Source organism: Bombus vosnesenskii, unplaced genomic scaffold (genome assembly GCF_011952255.1).
Source record: "Bombus vosnesenskii isolate JDL3184/JDL3185 unplaced genomic scaffold, Bvos_JDL3184-5_v1.1 scf7180000013788, whole genome shotgun sequence".
Lineage (NCBI taxonomy): Eukaryota > Metazoa > Arthropoda > Insecta > Hymenoptera > Apidae > Bombus > Bombus vosnesenskii.
Genome location: NW_022883218.1, coordinates 1,200,161 through 1,221,225, shown reverse-complemented (window position 1 = coordinate 1,221,225; position 21,065 = coordinate 1,200,161). Strand labels below are relative to the sequence as shown.

Genomic DNA, 21,065 nt, shown 5'->3' with positions numbered 1-21,065 from the left:
TATTTATTTCCTTTGTAATTTTCATCAATTATCACGATATATACGAGACTAGCACGTGTCCCAATAAATATGAACGGAGGTGTACGTCAATGAATGTTATGGTCTCCGAGATTTACACTATATTGACTTAGAGGAAGCGCACAGCTACTGCATGCGTATTTATCTCGAAGGTGGTATGGTTGGTTTCATTGAATTGTAAGGTTTTTGATGTTTTGACATTGGTTTCGTGGGCTGTAGAATTTTTATGTTAATGACTTTTGTATGTTTAAGCGATATGGCCGAAGGCGACATGTTACATAAAGTTGTTTCATTGAATTTGTAAATGCAAACTATATTATTAACAAATTTGTTCTTCCCTTAAATAAGCATGTGAAGTTTTTAGCAAAAAGTTATTGTATCGCAGGATTTTTTGAAAATTTGAAATCAAATCGCGCGCTGTAAGATACAAAATTTATGTTGCAAGTTACAATTGCGTAATAGATCTAACAGTAGAAGCAGATATGCTATATTCCTATCAAACTAAAGATAGCAAAGTGGCTAACGTAAAAACGTACAAGTTACAATTTTAAGAGAATTCATGATGCGAATTACAAAGTATCTAGTTTCTCACAAGATTACATTGAAAAAGATCCACAAAATTTCAGATAATCCTTTTTTTAAAGTAGCTTCGGGAAAATCGGCATAAATAAAATTATTAGATACAGATATTGATTAATATGAAGGATCACCGCGTGGTAGTAACACGTTGCGTAGAGCCGAAGAAATTGTTAAGTGAATGCATGAAGCTCGTAGTCACCACGAGAATCGCCACTGCGCAGCCGTGAGCATAGAAGTGGGAGATACCTGAAATATGAAATAATTAAATCCTCCTCAGTCATCCTCCGACCTTTGCCGGTAATGTAGTGTTGTGGCGTTCGTCTTCTGTTCAATTACCTTCGCGTGACATTGACGATTGCATCATACGATCGAAGAAGTATCTATCAGCGTTGTCTTATCGTTGACTCGATTTCGTATCAGAAGTTTTCGTTTGACGAGTTTGATAAGTCTTTCATAAAAGCAGGAACGCGTATAAATTTTTAATTCGTTTTCACAGGAACGCAATAAAAAATTTTGGGGACTTTTGTTTTGGTGGAAGTGTGGTTTATTTTGGAGTGCATTATGACGGCGTATCCCATTGAATTTGGCTGTCTTTAAAAACGTGAGTGCTTCATTATGATTATTTGGTTTATAATTTATGATCATTTTAATTTCAATGTATCTGTGTTTTGATATCTCAATTATTTTGAAATCTATTTTCATTTTGAAACAAAGAAATATAAATGAAGAAACAGTAAGCAAGTACGCCGTATTGCTTATCTCTGGGGTACGATATGGAATTAATATAATTAAGACTACCATTGCCTGGCATGTTTTTAAAAACAAACGAAGCATAGTTGCGTACAAAGTACAGAGTAACAGTATTGCTCGATTTATCTTCGTTTCTAAAGATGTCAACACACTATTTTTAGTTTCGTAACAAGAATTTCCGTACAATAAAATATACATTGTTACTTTGTTTTGATTGTGGCACAACTCAATAAATTTCAAATTTACTTTTATTGTATACAAAGTTTACATTACGCTTCTACTTTTATCGTGCAAAACATATTTATAATTCCATTAGCTTTGCGTCAGAGAGAACGATTATTACTTATGCTGCTATCAATCTGGTCTTAATATTACAACAACACTACCTCATCTTCGGTTGTTTTGTAACGCAACAAGCGGAAGGTAGTACTGTCTTCCCGAATAGTGGCATATCTTGTGTCATGCGACCCTTATAATGTCGTTGGGATGGCTCGCGAATATTTTCTTCGTAAATTTTAAAACGCCTCTCCTCTTACATTTCTTGAATCGTGTCACTATCAAAGCAGGGCAGCGGTACGTTCTCAAATTTAGCTTATCATTAGCGAAATCAACGTTGCCATTCGAACATCTTTAATAATTTCTCATTAGCACAGAATTTCTTGCAATTGTTTTATAAATTTTTTACGATTATATATGAACTCAACTTCACCGAAACTACTTTAATTCAAATTTCTTCTCTGTCGTATATCATTACACCACTGCTTATCTAATCTTTCCTCTTGCACAAATATATACTCGCAGATAAATGAATCGAAAGGTGAGATTACCGTGTGGGGCAACCAGCTGGGGAATTTGAAATCGGTTCGATTCAGTCTCTCCAATCGCCATTAATCGTTCTCAAGCAGGTATTCGCATAAAATTAACGCCTGTTGCCCGAGTAACGTTCTCGTGGGGCGAAAATCGTGGTCGAGCGTTTGCCTCTTTTTCTTTTTTTTCTGTTCGACTGGAAAGGAGCTACGAATGCCACGATTCGACGTTTATTTGCACGCAACGCGAGATACTGGATGATTTTAACCGGCGGTTCTTGCAACTTTGTCAGGCCTTCTCTCCTCGTTTCAGCGCATTATGTTAGAATCGAACTTCCAAGAGGCCGCGAATCACTGGGCGGTCTTTCCACCCACGATTAACCGCGATCCACACTCCTTTTCGTCGCACGCGCCGCGTGTGGTACGCTCGTGACCGGCTATTTCGTAAATTGGATTAACGGTCGTGCAGGCCGGATAATTGACCCGGCACGTAATTCGTACGTTCGTTCCTCTTGGCCCTTTGTTGCGCGTACCCTCCATTATTCTCCGTCTCAGATGCTTGGATATACAATGTATTCGCTCGTTTCTCGTTTACATTTTTACATTTTGTTACTTACCTTCCTTTCCTTTCGAGGGCAAAACTTCGAATTAATACAATAACGAACACAATTTTTATAATGCAATTCCATAATTACAATTTCATAGCAGATCTAGATAATCATGATACATCCATATGTGTATTTTAGTTTCAAGTTGCACCTTAGTTATTCCAACAAAGATCCGAAATGGTTTTGAAAGTGTAACATTACTTTCCAACAAATTATTTCTCACATAAGAAAACATTGAATCCTAATTATTGCCACGAAAAGGTATAATGAAACTTGGAATGCAATAAAGTTTGAGAAGATTGCTTGCGAGAGTAAAGTGCTTTAGAGTACTCGGACTCGATAAAACACAAAGTCAATTAAAAGCAGAAAATCTGAAATTCCCCTTCAATTTCATCGGAGGTAATACGCGACCTAGAAACACTTGGATAAATGAGCAAAACGAGCAAAATCAAATTACGTGCTCGCGAAATCTCGATTTCCTCTTCTTCCTTGCGATTCGCTAGTAGTCGTGATTCCTCGCAGCTGTTATCCTTGACGAGTTTCTTGTACACGTGCGCGGAAACGTGCCGTAGTCGCGATTTCAGCGTAACAAAAGGAGAACGAAAGTTGCATGCGAAAAGCTTCATAGAAATCTTCGGCGTGTGATTGATACGCGATTGTTTAAAATTCTCCTGGTCAGCACTTTTGCCTTTCAAATCTTATTTGGCCTGCGAACCATGGCGTTAGTGGCCTCGGTGACGCAGCTAACCGTACAATTTCGAAAGATTGATCTGAAATTTAGCGTGTTCTCGCCGATTGCTTGAAACAAGATCTAACTTTTTCGTTGAAACCCATAGTTTACACGGTTCACGTGATTTTGTAATTTGCTTGAAAATTGGCTCCAATTCGGTAATCTTTGATTCATAAACGAAATTTCAACATAGTAGAGTTTTCACAGATAGCTAATTTTTGTTACAGAGCATTCCACTATATCTATATTAGTCAATATTGCTATAATTATTAAAGCGACTATTGATTACTAAAGTGTAATACTTGTACTCCCTAAGGAAATCAAAATGAGAAACATATGAAAATATATGTAATATCTTACACAAAATTCCTTGTGTATAAAATTTCTATGAAAAATTAAGTAGTCATTTTTATCTTTCTGATAATTTTAGTGCTAATTTTTGCTATGAGACTGTTTCGTCTTCGTCATAATCTTATTAAAAAGCTTCCTTATGCTGTGCTCTAATAAAGCTGCTTCCATGACAGCTTTACAGTTTCTCAAATAGTTGTAACATCAACACGTTGATACTTCGTATGAGGTGTCAATGTGTAAATTTTCTCATTAATAAATTAACTAAGTAAAACTTAAAGTTGCCAGAAGAAGAAGAAAAGCAAAGAGCTAACCGCCTTTGTCTACTTGAAATTCCGCCAATAGGGTAGGAAACATAATTTTTCCGCGTGGCACCTGTACAAACGGCGAGCGCGCAATATATCAAAGTCGTTAGAAATTTTCGATGCAAGTTACGAGAGGCGGCCGCTGTCCACGCGGGTCATTAATCGGGACTCTGCGAAGTAATTAAAGTCGCCGTCACTCGTCCGTGCGGTATATTTAATCGCAGAACGCGCGTTCGTGTCGAGTTGTACGGTCGCGGGGCTCCGTGTGTCGAAATGCATCGTGCAAACACGAATGAAAAATCTTTGCCCTGGCCGCTCACCGCCACCTGTGCAAAACTTGGATATCGTACTTATGCTACTGTTTATCAGAATCCAAAGCCTTAGTCAATATGTAGTAACAGTATGTGAATGTTACCAAAATGTAAAAATTAATAATGAATTAGTAATCAAAAATAATAACTACTATACTTTCATAGAATCGTCAAGGTATAAATCTAAACTACCTATCAAACAGCTGGCAATAATCTATATTTTACTATTGATTATACAACGATATGTACAAAAGTAGAGTCCCCGCAATTTTTCAGACACAAATTGCAAACTTCAAGTGCACTTGCAAATTTCAACACAAATTGCAATATTAAGGTTTTCAAAAAAAGTTTTACTTAGATAAAAAAGTCAAGGTGATCTCTATATTTCTAAATGGAACAATATATTTTTGTATACATCATTCGATACGTATTTTAATTCCTTACAAAAAAGTATTAAGGTACTTGGTCGGGAAATGATTAGTTTAAAATATATTTTAACTTTAATATTGTGAAATTTATTGTGTGAAAGATAAAAAAAGATAGCAAGCATATCTTAATTTTTGTTTTCGTTGTTTTTCATAGGATAAGTTCTACAACATTGAAGTTAAAATATTATTTAAGCTTTAAATAAAATTTAATCATTTTTCGGAACAAGTACTTTAATATTTTTTTGTGGAGGATTAAAAAGCCCTTTGAATGGTATATATAAAAATTATTGTCTCATTTTTAAAAAATAGAGGTAACCTTAATTTTTCATAGAAGTAAAACTTTCTTAAGTTCTTAGTATTATGATTTGTAGAAAGATCGTGAGACTGACTTTTAGACCACCTTATATATATATACACTACCAGTGGCTACAGAGAAAAATGACAAAATAAATATTATTTTACAAAATTTATTTTAAAATTCGCAATCGTTTATATACTATTTATCTATAACAAATATTTATACTTAAGAAAATAAGATCTTCTTTTTTCAGATATTAAAAACTCTGTGCCTGACTAATGAAATTGAGAATTTTATACAAAATGGTAGTGATAATTGGTCAATTTGACTGATCAGAAAGAAGAAAATAAATGCAGTTTGATTTATCCGTAATTGTATAATTGAAATACATCTCATCAAAGAATAAGCAGGTATCCAAATATCTTTGAGCGGTAGTACGTGTTGAACATACGTATACACGAAATCCAGCTACCGGTCGCGCAGAGCTTTCGTTTCTAGCCGCGCTGGTTTTCGTTGCGAATTGCGCAAGCGATATTTTCCTTTCCTGGTGTATCGCCAGAATAAAAATTCCCTCGTTTCGAGTTACAACACGTCGAATGGGAAAACGGTGTTAATATTGACAGCGAGTTTCGCACGAAATACGAGTTCAACGTCGCATTGCGACGTTACGTGACTCTAATAAAGGGATTCTATCACGTATCCATCCTCGTTTCACTTCCGCTTCGACACGTCGCGAGGATTAGACGTTAGTGAATTCTTTCACTTTGAACAAACTGTAATTTCTGTCTGTTAATTTTTTATCCGGCTTCTGTGTTATTAAAAACATGAAACAAGGTGGCAATAATAACATAGATTATGTAAAATTATTATGATTTACTTTAACCTTTTCGTAATGCAACACGAGAGAGGTTCGGGAAAGCCATCGCGTATAGTATTATAAATTTCACTCCTTAAGTTCCATCTTTATTTTTAATGCCTCGTGTATTTTCTACAAAACCGTTGGAATATCTATTTTTTACATCCGACAACGGAAATATTAGAAATCTTGGCAAAGAAAAAATTATTCTGAAAATCTTCGTTATTTTATTATATTCTCACAGGATTAACGCACGTATATTTACATCAGTGGTGTTGCATAGATAAAGTGCATGTCTTTCTGAAACCAGTTTAGGAGGAAGCGGTTCGGGGAAGAGTAGAGAGCTCATAACTGGATTTTAAAATTGTAGCATACAGACAGTAAAATTAGGGAATCATTACTATTGTAGATAAAATACGCGAACATTCTACCAGTTCTATGGTAACGTGTCTTTTCGTCTAGTCAGTCGTGCAGTTTACGTAACAACCGGTTACGATTTCTTTTCCGGGTAGCCAGCTGACCGAATCGTAGACGTCAGTAATCCCAGGGAAATGTTGTAACGGTAGCTTTGTCAGCGCTCTAATATTATAATTCGAAGGAATAAACGTAGAAACATTGGAAAAAACTAATACTGTTAAGGTAGCTTTGAGCAGCTTAACGCTTTCACTGGTATCAGGACGTAACTAGCCCATCTTTAAAATTGTATATCTTGTTAGATGCCAGATCAAACTATAAAATACCAGAACATAAAGTATTTCAAAAGCGTCTTTATTTTAAATAATAACGATTCTGACATACTATTCACTAGATACTCTTTTAACTTTCCAATCATTTTAACGAATCACGTGAAAGACAAAGATGCAGCAGTTATTGTCAGTAGTATTTAACTGATTAATGCATTAACGCAGTATATATGTCAATATTAATGAATGTGTTCAAATATAAAAGAACACCAAATATATAATATAAAATTATAAAATATTATATATAAAATATTACATTATTAAATATTAATTTTTCTCTGTAACGTCTGTCTACTGTATCTTTGTATAAACGTGAAATGCTGGAAATGCTCGTATTTATAAAAGTATGAGATTTCATCTTTAAAAATACCAGTCAACGTTCCTATTTTTTATGTGTAGATATAAATTAAGAAGCCTATTGCATCATGTCTTTTCGACACTGCAGTGATACAAATTTTTCAGGAAATACAGTAAATCAGTATCACGATTCACACGTCGTGCGCCAGTAATGTGAGGTCATCAAGTTAGATGACTCACTCGATATTCTCGTGTAATGTAAGAAACAGTAGCGGAATAAAAGCTTTTTATTTGAAACACGATTCTAAGCCATATTGTTGCATAATCTTGTTTGTTGTTTTTAGCCTGTACAAATTAAATAACAGTATAGATGCACACATAACTATACGAAACTACGGATCATTGGTTATGTAAATTCGTGACATTGGCTATCAACTTGTCGTTGCTTTTTTCTTCCACCAAAAAAGACCGGAACAGTAAAAAAAAATTACAATTTTGACATTGTGTTTCAACTTGTCATTTTTTTTCTCTTTATAAAAGCATATACGGACAACAAAAACAAAATTATAATTTTGAGAATGCCTTTCAAACTTGAAATTATTTATTCAGTTTCTTTTGATGTTGAATCGATAAATCATGATTAATGTCCATTTAATCCACGACAAGTTGAAACTTCGAAGAAAAGAATCGGAGGTTAAGATCGGCATAGCAGAATCTCAGGTCGGTTCTTCGTAGCCGGTCGTCCTTGCATCGTAATGAAAGATGCAAGAGCTCCACCTACATCTGTTTTGTTGCCTCTGAAATGTCACGGAGAAAGGCCGCATTACTCGCCAAGAACGTGCTGAATATGTCGACCCGCACCTGTGCGATTCAACGTGTTCTTCCCCTCCTTCGTGTCGTCTTCTCGCCTTTAAACGCTCCTACCATGTTCGAACCTTTGCAATTAACTCGGACGAAGGGCAATTTGCTAATGGGCCTGCGAAGCTGCTACACGTAAATTGTACGGGAGCACTGATTATAATAAATTGTATCGTTATTACGTTACACGAGTATCACGAGCATCGGAAGGTTTACGATATGTAAATGAAAAACGAACAGCATATTTCTGTAATGGTGCGAGTAAGAGGATAATTTTAGAAGGAGAATTTTATTATTTGGAAAATATATTATGGATATCAGAATTTTATTATGTAGAGAATTTAATACCGGAATCTTATTACGTAGGAAATTTACAAAAACTTTATTACATAGAGAATTTACCATAGTTTTACCAAAATATTACTGAAAATTCTGCGACAAATAAAAATTGCATTCCTTAGATAGAAATTCCAGAAATATTATAATTAATTCGTACACGTCGAGAATTAATAACGTGTTTGCAGCATAATAAGGGTTGAAATGTTCTCATTACCATATAGCATTATACGAAACTGATCTCTGAACCGATTGAAAATTTACGTTTCTCGAGCGACTTCTATTTATTCTCGCTGTCAAAGTAGTTCGGTACGTCTCGATCTTTCCTTTCATGTAGCGCTCCCCACCATGTGTTACCTTCGAATACCTGCCACACGTGGTGAATGCGAAATTATCCACACTCCTATGATGGCAGGCGTTCGAATATCCTTTCGAATCTCGCCAATATAGCTGTCAATGTCGCGTTTATGTTTCAGACGTAATGACCTCATACGTTTCTTTTGCTGTTGACTTTTTGTTCGGATGATATCAGCCATCGTACGATCTTGCATATGACTTTTATTTTTCATCCTTTTGACTCTGTGAATAATATAAAATTTGAATGTTAAGGAATAAGTAACTCATAGAGTAACTCTGATAGTTCGACATTACTTAAACTCACGACACATGTTTTATTCGAATAATAGAATTTTACGAATAATCAAATAATTTTGTTCTCTATAAGACAAGATTATTTCTAGACTGCGGATATTTATGCGAATTCATATTTTTGTAAATGCAGTTAAATACGTTTTTGTATCTTCAACCTTTTTATAACTACATCGTTGGCAGTTTAATAATTTTATTTTTTTTATATATTTACGTTCACTTCATAAATGGAAAAAAAATTTTCGAATAAAATATAACAATTCATTCTTAAATTTTATATTATTCGATCGTTTCATAAATCGGTTATGACACTATTTGACAAATTGTATGTTGTGCGAAAGAAAGATTATATTACTTGTTCGATTATATGGCTAATAAAGCAATCGAACCTAATTATGACAGGGTAGAAGGATCATTTCTGATTAGGTGAGCTTTATAACTGGTCGGTTTATTTTTATCTTTACCAACGGCAGCAACAGGAATATGAATGAAAGGAAGCGATAGGCAAATTGCCAAAGTGCTGGCTAATTATAGTTTTCGGGGCGGAGAAGCTGGAAGGGTTCGATCGTAGAACATTGCCGTCCAGGAACGTCGTTCCACCGTTCCACTCGATTAATCGAAATTTATCACAAACGTCTTAATTTGCCTCATATTTTCGTGTAATTATCGGTCACGTGTGAAGCGTGCAACATTTTCGTCGCTCAAATATAAATTTTGCAAACTGTCAGCCTTAAATCTCACAGAGATGCTGCGACGGGATTGGATTTCGGAAAGCACTAACATTTAATATACCGTATAACAGGCTATATATTTGTTTTAATTGAGAGTTAATAAGGAAATATTCCATTGCTCCCTTTCTAATGGCCTTTTTAATCAAAAGTGTGATGAAGCTTTAGATGTACCTATTGTGATACATACTTCGAAATCTCCATTTCATTTATGTGTATGTTATAATCAGAATAATTGTAGGATTATTTAAACCATTCCATTAATTCATAAAATATACATTATTTTGATAGCTTTTTAATATTCTCCTTTAATTACTTGCAACATTATATTCATAATATATATCAATTATTAAATTGACTCTTTAAGTTATCTGTTACGTTCCATAACCTTGCAATATACCAAAATCCATTCCTTGGTCAAGACGGCCACCAGTTGTACAAATACAATTAATCGGACCGCAATATGCCTAAGGAACTGTCATAAAATTAAACATTTTTACTTTATCGTCAAGGCCCTTAATTGCTACAAAACATCTTTCAAGTCGGAGAAGTTCCTTAGGATTTTTGTTCAAACATAACTTACTTGCTATCATCGCTTCGAGCAGAATACATCTCAATTTGTCACTCTTCACATTATATTCTTCGAGAAAAAGTTGTTGGAATAAAGAGTATATTTAATTTGTTAAATCAGTGTTATAATTATGCAACCACCCCTACTGTCTTAAACGAAATAGGGGATCGGCTGATTCGTGGCGTCGATTATCGTATCGTAACGAGAATTTACGACTCTCGTTGGTACGCTCTACCGCGATCGCGTCTCTCCGCGAACGGTCGAACGTTATCATTTAGCAGGAATTCATAACAAATAATTCTCTAATAATAAATAATCATCAAACCCAGGACAGTATATTCGAGCCGACAAAAGCATTACAAACTTGCCAAACAACTTAATATGTACTTCTCTTATAATATAGCATAAAAGTCCAACAAAGACTAATTGTCAGTCGTCCCAAATAAATACACGCATTCGTTTCATCATAAAAACCCGCGTGCATTAGTACTATCTGTCAGAAATGATTTCGTACAAAGATGCCTTTTACAAACTTACAGTATTATTCCAATCTTCAGACGGAATATAAAATGAATTTTGATCGATGTATTCCCAATTCAATGTGGCGACGCGCGATCTCCGGGATCTGTGACGCGTTTTCAAGGTCCGGGTCACGTGAAAAAATCACGACGAACACACTGTTCGCCATATGGCGAACATGTGTTTACGCGCGTCGCGTTTCCGTGCATTACCCTAGACCGAAATACAAGTATAAGAGAGGATGAAGCGTTCTACATGGCCTCGATGTATTTCTGGCGTTAGCACGCGTGTTCTACCCTGAATCCTTCGTTGGTTTGGTGGCAACGGGGGTCGTAAAGATCGCTGATATTTCTCTTGGAATATACGTCGGCCACCGGCGCGTTTGAGGGGTCCGGATTCCGCGTGATCGCCACTCCGGATAAATGGATCTCTATCTTCTATAATTATCATTGGCTTTTCGGGAGATTCGTTAGATATTTCGGGGAATTTCGACACGCTAAGTAATTCGAGAAGGTACTACGAAGATTATTTTGTCACTTCCCTAATTTTAGATTCGTCTCGTTGATCAATGAAGATTTTTATCTAATATATAATTAGTATAGAAAAATAGATAAAATTAAATAGTTTATTAATGAATTAAATTTAAATATCGATGATACCCTTACCGTAGGATTTGAAGATTACGGCAGACGTTTTATGCAGTAGCGTGAATTAGAAACGATTAACTGAAGTGTTTAGAAAGTTATGCGTATTATGTATATTGAGTGGTTGTAGAAGTTTAAATGGTGATTTTATCAGTCAATTAACAAGCAATATTCTGAATGACTCGCGGATTTACTTGCAATGAATTGCATGATAGGATGTTGCAACAGACTCTGGCATATTCAACGAGTTTCAATTTTGCAAGCTATCGCTTCGTAGCAATTCCTGCTGTGGGATACTCCCAGCATACTTTCTGGATATCTCAATGTACAAACTTTTGCAAATATATCTTATGCAATATTTGTAAATTATAAATAAACAAGTTTACAACCGGTCTTTTCTTAGAAATGCATCGATTAAAACTTCAGGATGACTGGTTACTTTTGTTTCAATAGAACAATATGATATAATTCCTATTTGATAGACAAGCATGATAAAAGTAGTATCATCTGTAAATGGAAGCGTATCAGACTATTTTGACAGTTCAATACAATTTGAAGACGTATAGTCTTGTCTTTCAGAGAAGACCAGTGAACCTGACGTAGAGATTTCGCCAACAATTTACTGCATTACAAACCGTCAATCAACGAATCAACGAACATCAATTGTATCATTGTATCAAGAGAGATAAATCCTGAAAAGAGGAAAGTCCCAAATTTCGATGTCACTTTTGAAAGTCGGTCAATCGCGCAATAATATGCTTCAACGAATCAAATAACGATTGTGTTTAGACGTATAACGAAACAAGAGCACGATTTTTTCCTTAAATTACGATTGTACAAAATAAAGTCTTACAATAGAAGGCAGAAATTCATAAATGTCGCGTTATGCTGTCGGGACAACTGAGCAATTACAAGAACAATGTGGTGGTGCGTTTAATTGATAGTAATTTCACTCGTCGCGAAATGATGAAACCGGGAGGAACTCGCGATCCTTCGAATCGTAGTAAATATCTTGTCAAGCGTGGAAGGAAAATACATTTTCTAGACAATTCGAAAGTTCGTTGTCGTAGAGTTTCTCCTAAGTGGGACGTTCGGTTTAAAAAGCGAACACGCTACAACAATCGGTATCCGTTTCTCATGAAAAGCGATCGAATTGGGCGAAAGTGTTCGGCTTTTCACTTCTGACAGAGTAAGTATATCTCCATCATTGTGCAGGAAATTGTAACTTTTGAATTGGATAAGTTTGAAACACGATTGTTGATGGGGAAATCGTAAATAATTTTTATCTGATTAATGTTGGATATTATGTACAAATGGTAAAAAATTGAATACAATTTGATTGTTGATGGTAGAAAATTAACGAGTTTTCTAAATTCCTGCCAGTTTAAGTGAAATAGCGTTTCTCGTGAAGTATTTGTTATGAAGCATCATTTACAGCGTCGACTCTCTTCTCTTTATGATTATTGTTGATTGGATGGAATTTATTGAATACACGATTGTCTCGAGACTCCTCGTGGAAAATTCATTAAATTGCTGTTTCAAGGTTCAGATCACGTTAACCCGATATATAACTGATTATATATCAAAACTATAATGCAAAAACAAAAAACCAAAAGTAATAAAAATCTTCTTATCCCATTAGATAAACTTCTGTTATATTGATGAAAAATTATGGGTAATTGAGAGAATCTACTAACTTATCCCATTTATTCGAACAAAATTTTAATTAATGCCCGCTTAACTGACCTTTCGCCAATTGAACTCACTTATCTAAACACGACCTATTGGCGAACAATAATAAATAGCAAAGAAAATCAAATTTGAATCACATAAATTGCGTTTACCCAAATAAATTCAGATTGAGAAATTCTACTATACTATTCCATATATGCATGAAGTACTATTAACTACCAACCATCAGGCCTATTCGTTTTATTCCATTTTCATGAAAACTATTCGTGTCGTCACGAAAACTCCCAAAGAAAACGTTACTGGCTATGCGATAATTGTGATAATAATCGTAAAAATATCCGGAGAAAACAGGGACGGATAGAGATCCGGAGTGCGCCGCGTCTCTTGACACCGATACAGACGACTCGATGAAAATTTCTACCTCGATCGCAGTCGGTTGTCGTCGTTTCGTTTGCGTGGATTCGCACGCATCGCCGCTATTTCTTCTCGACCTACTTCTACGGCGACGATCGGCGTCGGTGGTGTGTGCAGGTTTTCTCTCTTCTCCGTGGACCGCGCGGCAAGTGCAAGTGACACACTTTGATCGCCGTCACTGGCTCGTGCGTGTCGCTTTCGAAGACTTCCGAAAAGAACTACGACGAAAGAATTTGATTAATGGCCTTCCTTCTCGCGAGGGTTGATCGTTATCTAAAGTAAAGTTATCGATTGCTGGATCATTGCATTCAAGATTCTTTAAATCGAGCGACTGGATGATATAAGATTTGAGATTTTCAAGTTGCGTGCTTGGATACGAAGGAATGTTGGAATGAAGGAATTAAGGAGGAAAAATTTATAGGGGATGTAGAAAAGTGTCGCTTTGTAGTTCTTAATAAATTATTCGGCATTTTGTCCGAAGATTAAGTTTGTATGCAGATTAATTTATAGAAAAAGGACGTAGAGTTTTGTAATATGTAATTTCTGATTATAGATATAATCAGATATGCCTACAATACGATATAAAAAAGATTGTATACATGATGAATTTAAATATATAATATAAATAAATTCATTCAAATAACAGGATAGAATGTGATACAATTATAGTGGTTGAATCGTAAACACAAAATTGCTAGTATAAGTTGGATTCGAACATACTAGATTTGCTGATATATTACTGTGATTCAGGCCACTGAAACTAAGTTTTAAGAATCGAAGACAGCGTCCGAATAAAATATGCCATGTTCCACAAAGAAAGATTCTAGTTTTTCCAGTTGATCGATCAAAGATCCGACCATTCCCAATGAATTCCTGCCTTTTACCCGTTCCCCTTGCACTTTCTTCGGTACCTGATTATCGTGGGAAGATGAGAAGGTTCTCACCGTGGCGTGGACTGTCCGTAACGGGGAAAGCAGCCAGTGTTTTCGATGATTTCTCGTTACCACCGGTGGCATTGATCTGACACGTCCCCTGAGACGCTCGCGAAATACACGAGCTGGCACGCAAAACACGCGGAAACGCGCGCGCTCACGGCATTACATAAGATTTATCTGGCGTTGGTTCAACGAGTCGTGGGTAGACTCTTTTTTTTGGAGAACGTTTAGAGACGCCACTCCATTCGTCGGCTAATTAATATCCACGAATTAATCGCGATTTAATCCCCATGGACAGACGGTATTTCGATCCGTCGACGATTCTAGGACGTTTAGGATGTTGTTTTTACTAACTAAGATAATGCGATTTCCACGGTATTTAGGATGATATAGTGTCCTCTCCCAGACACAAAATAAAGGGTTTAAGTTGCTTGGATGGAAATTATCAAATTTTCCTTCCATGGAAAACTGTTATTTGAACGTTAGAGTCTTGGAAATCTCGTATCTAGGTTGTTGGTCTATCTGTTGAATTACAATGTAATTGAAATTTAATTGTAATTTCATTGTGATTGGCGGTCTTCTAGTTGATAATTATATGGTTGATTAATTGGTGTATGTTGCAAAAGAACACTTAGGAATCCACGGATTGCACTTTCTTCGATAGTTAACCAAGGAAAGACACAGGTAGACTTTTGCTTGATGATATATCGAGTGGAAAAGTACGAAGAAAGTTAAGGATCTCGGTAATTTCAGACGATTGCCGTCGTTGATTAACTGAGAGATGAATAATGGTGTCACCGATGACAGGGGAAATGAATAATACGCGACACGTAGAATTTACTTGAACTCGTAATACTTTGTGAAACCAGAAACATTTGTATTTATTTGTCATACATTATACTTTCATTCGAAGAACAATTAACTACTACTAATTGTAATACAATCAGGCAGAGGGTAAATTTTACGTGGAAAAATGAGTCAAAAATATACGGTACAATTTTTTTATTTGACGCTTCATTTTTAGAAAATCGAATTTAGAAATTTGTCGAGTATACTTTAACTTGGCCAGGTACTGGCTAGATATAAATAAACGATCAACAGGAGGTTATTATACACGTGGAAATAAATAAAAAATGTACAATAAAAATTTTCCAAGTAAGACCTTATTTCCAAGAAAATATAGTTTAAACACATTTAATTACGAAGTGATCTGGTACATAACATACTGTAATATCGTGGACAAATTATCTAAGAAAGCCTAAGTGCCTACAGGCCAAAAGAGCCTGAAAACTTCAATGGACCGAGCGACCCGTCAATGCGTCGGTCCTTCGGTCGAATAGTTACGCGGAGAAAAGGCCTAACCATGGCCGCGGACAGTTGCGGAACACGTATGTGATGGGGCTATGAGAAAAGACAAAGGGATGCTTAAGGGAGAAAGACTAATTAACAGTTAGTAGTTAGTTGAGAAGTCAGAGTGTTGTCAACGTTGTCGAGGGCGTGAGAGAGCGTTGGAACCGCGGTGACGAGAGTTGTAAATTAACTATTTAGTTGTCTTAGTTATAGAACATTACTATATTTAGTTCACTTTAAATAACCATCGTTTCCTGTTTAATCCATTCTAAGTAAATAAAAAAATCCTACAATACGCACTATACATATTCAACTTTATTTTCCTCGAAAATTTAATATCTTATGAAAACATTGTATTCTACATTTTTGATTTATTTTTAAGTGTAGTTTAAACCCTTGTCAATTATATACTTTTGTTCACTCCGGAGTTAGCCAAATTAAAAATATTTAAGTATACTTATTAAATACTCAAAGTCGATTTTCTCGAAAACGGAGCCTTGGATAAAAAAATGTTGTACCACATCTTTTTCTTATTTTTTTTTTTACGTAGAATTGTCCTTTACCCACTTGTACTACAATGACCGGCCCAGTTTGCATAATGGTAAAAATTCGATAGTCATCATTTCTTATCTTTATATTATAATTCAATGTGTTGAAATTAATAATCTATTAACAATAGATTTCCTTTATCAACAAAGACCTCTCGTGTTCTCTTGTTCCTATAAATTCAAGAAACAACTTCAATTAAAAAAAATTTCATCTTTTTTATGTTTAACCTGAAAAAAAGGAATTACGAAAAACTAAGCAGAGTATCCACTGTTTTGTAGGATAGTCAAGTTGATTGTTTGACTGGAAGAAATGGTTACGACTGCCAGTGCAGTGAAAAAGACGCGCAAGGCAGTCTTCTGACACTATCGCGAACAGTAAATCACTTAGTAACCAGAAACTCTTTAAACACGTGCGTCACGTACACGCATAGCGACAATGTCAAGCAATTAGTTGCTGTTTTCCGTCGTGATAGAACCGAACGATCCACGCTTTACACCTTCTTGTGTTCTTGTTCTCCTTTATCTGTCAATGTCCTTAATTTTCCAATATTTTCTAGCAACTGCATATCGTTAAGATCTCGATTGATCGTTTTTTGCCCTTACTAACCAGCAATCAGCGACTTCCACCTCGTTTTCCAGTGTAAAAATTGCAATTGTGTGTTTCTAATTAGATGTACAATGCAGTGTTTCCTCGAAGCAGGATAACATACGGTCGTTGGAAATAATTAGACGAGAATGATACATAACGATTTTCGTTGTGGTTTGTTCTCTTACGTGGAAAATGACACGTGAAAAAAGGCGAGACGTGTTCTTCTCGCGTGCAAACGATGCACTAGTGCTCTAGAGTAGTTAGTAGATAATGAGAAAAATCGTTAATGTCGAGGAACTCAAAATCGAGATCTCGTGTTCTTGGATTGTTCGCGAACGCTTCGATTGGTATGTACTGCCGACTTCCGTTTTCTTTGAACGATAGAGAAATGAGAAAATTACGGTGTGTATAAAAAGATTCTGTTTTTATCCAAGGGGATTACAATTCTGATTATTAACCTATACATACGCGGTATGTTGCAATATAGTAGCATACTCAATATGTAGTTGGTACGAGTATGTAACAAATTTTTTAATTTCAACATCAAAATAAAGAATATTAATAGAACGAATCCACAAAATATTTAAATTTTGAAATAAGAGATTTTTCCCCATTTTTCAATCTCTTTTATACGGGATTATTGCCAATTTCTGCATTAATCGATAGCCGAGATTCTATTTGAATTCTATTATATTATTTCGTAATTAATTTCTCAAACTAACAGCGTAATTAATGTAAAATGTACATAAGACGTACGAGAGAAACAAAATGGAAATGGAATTTCTTTTCGATCTTGTCTTATATTGGCTCCAACTTTATTACCACTTGATTTATAGAAGTATCCTTATGAGGCTGCGACGCGTGCATATTGAAATAAACGAGTGACATATGTGACAATAAATGCCGGATACTGTATATCATGTTGAATAACAGACACTCTGTATTAGTAGGGTAACGAGAAGTGCATACGATTACATGGAAGCTTTGGTGGTAAATCCCTCAAACGGCCACCCGAATAGGAGCAATTTAGCCTGGAATGTTCTTGCATTTGTCACGTATTCATAGAATTTTAAATTTTAATTACTGAAACCGCGATTTCCTCGTTGTGATAGTTTGAAAGTAAACCTTGCAATTTTAAACTTTGTATGATGTTACGTCAGGTGACCCTCTACCTAGACCAGGCCATACACCGCGGGCCAGACGGAAACCAGATGTCCGCTCATCCTTACTGCGTACCCTCAATAGTCTTAAGGACCCATTATAAATCCCAGTAATTTGCTAGCTAAGGTCCTTCAGACAGAACAAATATCTTTTTTCTAAATCACTTTCTAGAGAGTATTGTCTACTACGGCTTGACACGGGAAAGTTAGTTTTTCTCACGTACGATGCTTCCCACTAGTAACTTTCTATCGAGGGCGGCTAAGACCCTTCCTAGTCCACCAACCTACGTTTATCCAATCAGAAGCAATGAATCTTTCCTGACCAAAAATGTCATGAACAAATCCGATGGTCTCGTGCGCTAGACACACCCATCGCTAGCTTTCCTCCGACATAGCATCGTCACTGTAACTTCTTCTTCTACAACGCTAGAAAAGTCAACATGTCAGTAACGGGTTAGTCAACTATAACCAAACTCTAAGAGCTTTGCTCGACCATCAACGAATATTGTGCCAGTGTATCGCATCTCCATACGCTAACTCAGTGTCGACGATATATATTATAAGCAACGGTGTAACTTAAGTGTTAAGAATATAAATTTTATAACCCTGTTAATCACAGTGTTATACCCTCTCAAACACCCCTATTATCTCAACGGAAATCAGGGGATCGATCAACTCGTGGTGTCGATTATTATAATCGTAACGGGAATTTACGACTCCTGTTGACGTCTCTCTTCGCGATTGCAAAATACATATGATGTTTTGTACATTGAAATGTCAATCGCACTATTTTAAAAATAAAAAAGAAGTTTACGTGTAATATAATTAACAATAATAAATGTTTTACATGATTTAATGTTTAATGCAAATATATTTCAAGAATGTTTATAACGTATGTCGACGAGTTAACGTCCGAGCATTAAATGTCACTGGCTAGAAATTTCACTTTAATTTACACTTGATTACAGATCATGACATTAGTGACAATTATAGCAAAGTGACCATAAATATAATATCGTAAAAGCTTATCAATATCTTTTAACGTTATCTCTACCGGCTTTTATCAATAAAGCAACGTAACCAATTATTAATACTGGATGATTAATTTTCTATTAGATTTTCGATATTTATACGATAAATTTTATTTGATATTTAGTTTCTAAATATCCTAGTCATCATTTAAGGCTTTAAGCTCCTACACACTGTCATAATATTATCTTTATCGGATAAAAAGAAACATTTAAAAATATAGAAGAGCCATTTAACACTCTACTTACAGTTCTTTTAAACATTAACTGCAGTATTCTATATCTTCAAGACACCAGTACGATATTAAATCGAGAGATATGAAGAAGATTACCGTTATCAATAATGATCTATAATTTCGTCTCAAGATTATTACGAATCTAAAAATAATTCAATATAGCGAACGACTAAAAAAGTCATTCTCTATTGATATTTAGATATAAACGTTTCTATGACAATGTGTATTTCAAATTACTTTTAATAGGTCAAATCCAAAAAATTCGATGGAGATGTATACACTTTTGTAGTTGATTGTAAATATTCTAATCATAATCTCTGGATCTGAAAAGCTTAGCAGCGGTCACTCGTTTAACTATCATAGTTAGAAACTTATTGCATATTATAAACACACAAAAAATAAACATGTATTTTGTGATGGAAATGTAATAACCAACGAACAAACACAACGACCCTGATATTCTTGTCATGATTCCGCTACCTATCTATTGTCGCAATTTTGCTTCCTGTCTGTTCCTTCATTTTAAACTGGTCTATTTGCACGATGGAATCCACGCTCTCCTCCGCATTTCTACACGCGTTTCAACGTGATTTACTCATGTCGCTGTATCGGTCGCCGATACACGTGCGCTTGCAAATGAGGTGAACGATGGCGCCCCGTCGAGCGAGAAAGTCCGATCGAGAACGGCCGCTGACGAAATGGCAAAAAAGTTGGAAGATTTTAACGATCGCACGTGCACCTCAAACACAACGCGATGCAACGAGTTTAACGATCCTCGATGTTCCGTTAATCCGTTTCTTTCGACCATGGTGCCACGCATAGTTGTGTCGAGTCGTTTCCGTCGCGCCTTTTTCACGCCACAGAAGTGACGAGATGTAACATCGCTTTCTTACTGACATCGTGTAGATTGGAAGTTTTTGAAAAGTATGAATTAATCTCTTCCGAGGAAGAGGAAGTAATTCATAAAAGATTTACTACAATCGTGCTAAGGTGGTTATACGATTGGTAGTTTATTCCATATGACAGCAAGAAGGATTTATATCTGCTACATATATTTTACACTATATTTCAATCTCAATCAAATTGTCTAATCTGAATTCGGTCAATTCAATCTTGTAAATTTGAATTCGAAAAATTACGCTTTTTAAAACAAGCTTAGGTCATGAAGCGCATAAATACTAATTTTTATATAGAAACATATGATTATATATTCGATAAGAAATATTTACTTACTTTGAGGATAAGGTACACGTTCGGATGTTTTTATTCGAGTTTTATCAGCGTTACAATTTTTTCTTAGTTATATCACATTAGCAACACCGGGTGTGGTTTTGGAAAGACAGATACTTATGTTTGCAGAACCTTGACGAGAAATTATGGATGCGTTCGTGTAGTCTTCGACTTTATCAACATAACTTGGTGATGTTTTGTTCCAGAAATCAAGTTTAATCATGTGGTTACCTGACTTCGTGACTTGATTGAATAAAATCCTTGAGCTATATAGTTACAGATAACGTCTATAATATTGTGAAGAAATTAAACGTGTTCAGTTTTTATAACTATGCAGATATATGATCTTATTTGAAACAGTCATTCTAAATCTTAATTATTTTCATAAAGTTCCCAGCCGATGACGAGATAAAATTGTTCGACGGATTGTTAGATCGGAAGAGTAATGTGGCGACGCCAGTTTTATGCGAAAATGATATTATAATTCGAGACTGCTCGCCGG

General features: G+C 35.4%; 1 protein-coding gene across 4 annotated transcripts in view; it reads left to right on the top strand.

Annotated features, from left to right (window-relative positions):
* LOC117238977 (LIM domain only protein 7) overlaps window positions 1-21,065 on the top strand; it is a 156,100-nt gene that overhangs the window by 82,058 nt on the left and 52,977 nt on the right. Inside the window, exon 1 of one of the 4 annotated variants that reach the window (XM_033504212.1) lies at window positions 880-1,198. The exons of the other annotated variants lie outside the window; for them this stretch is intronic. The gene's annotated coding sequence lies outside the window, so the exon portion shown is untranslated. Of the gene's footprint in view, window positions 1-879; window positions 1,199-21,065 lie in introns of those variants that run through there. 4 annotated transcript variants of the gene reach the window in all.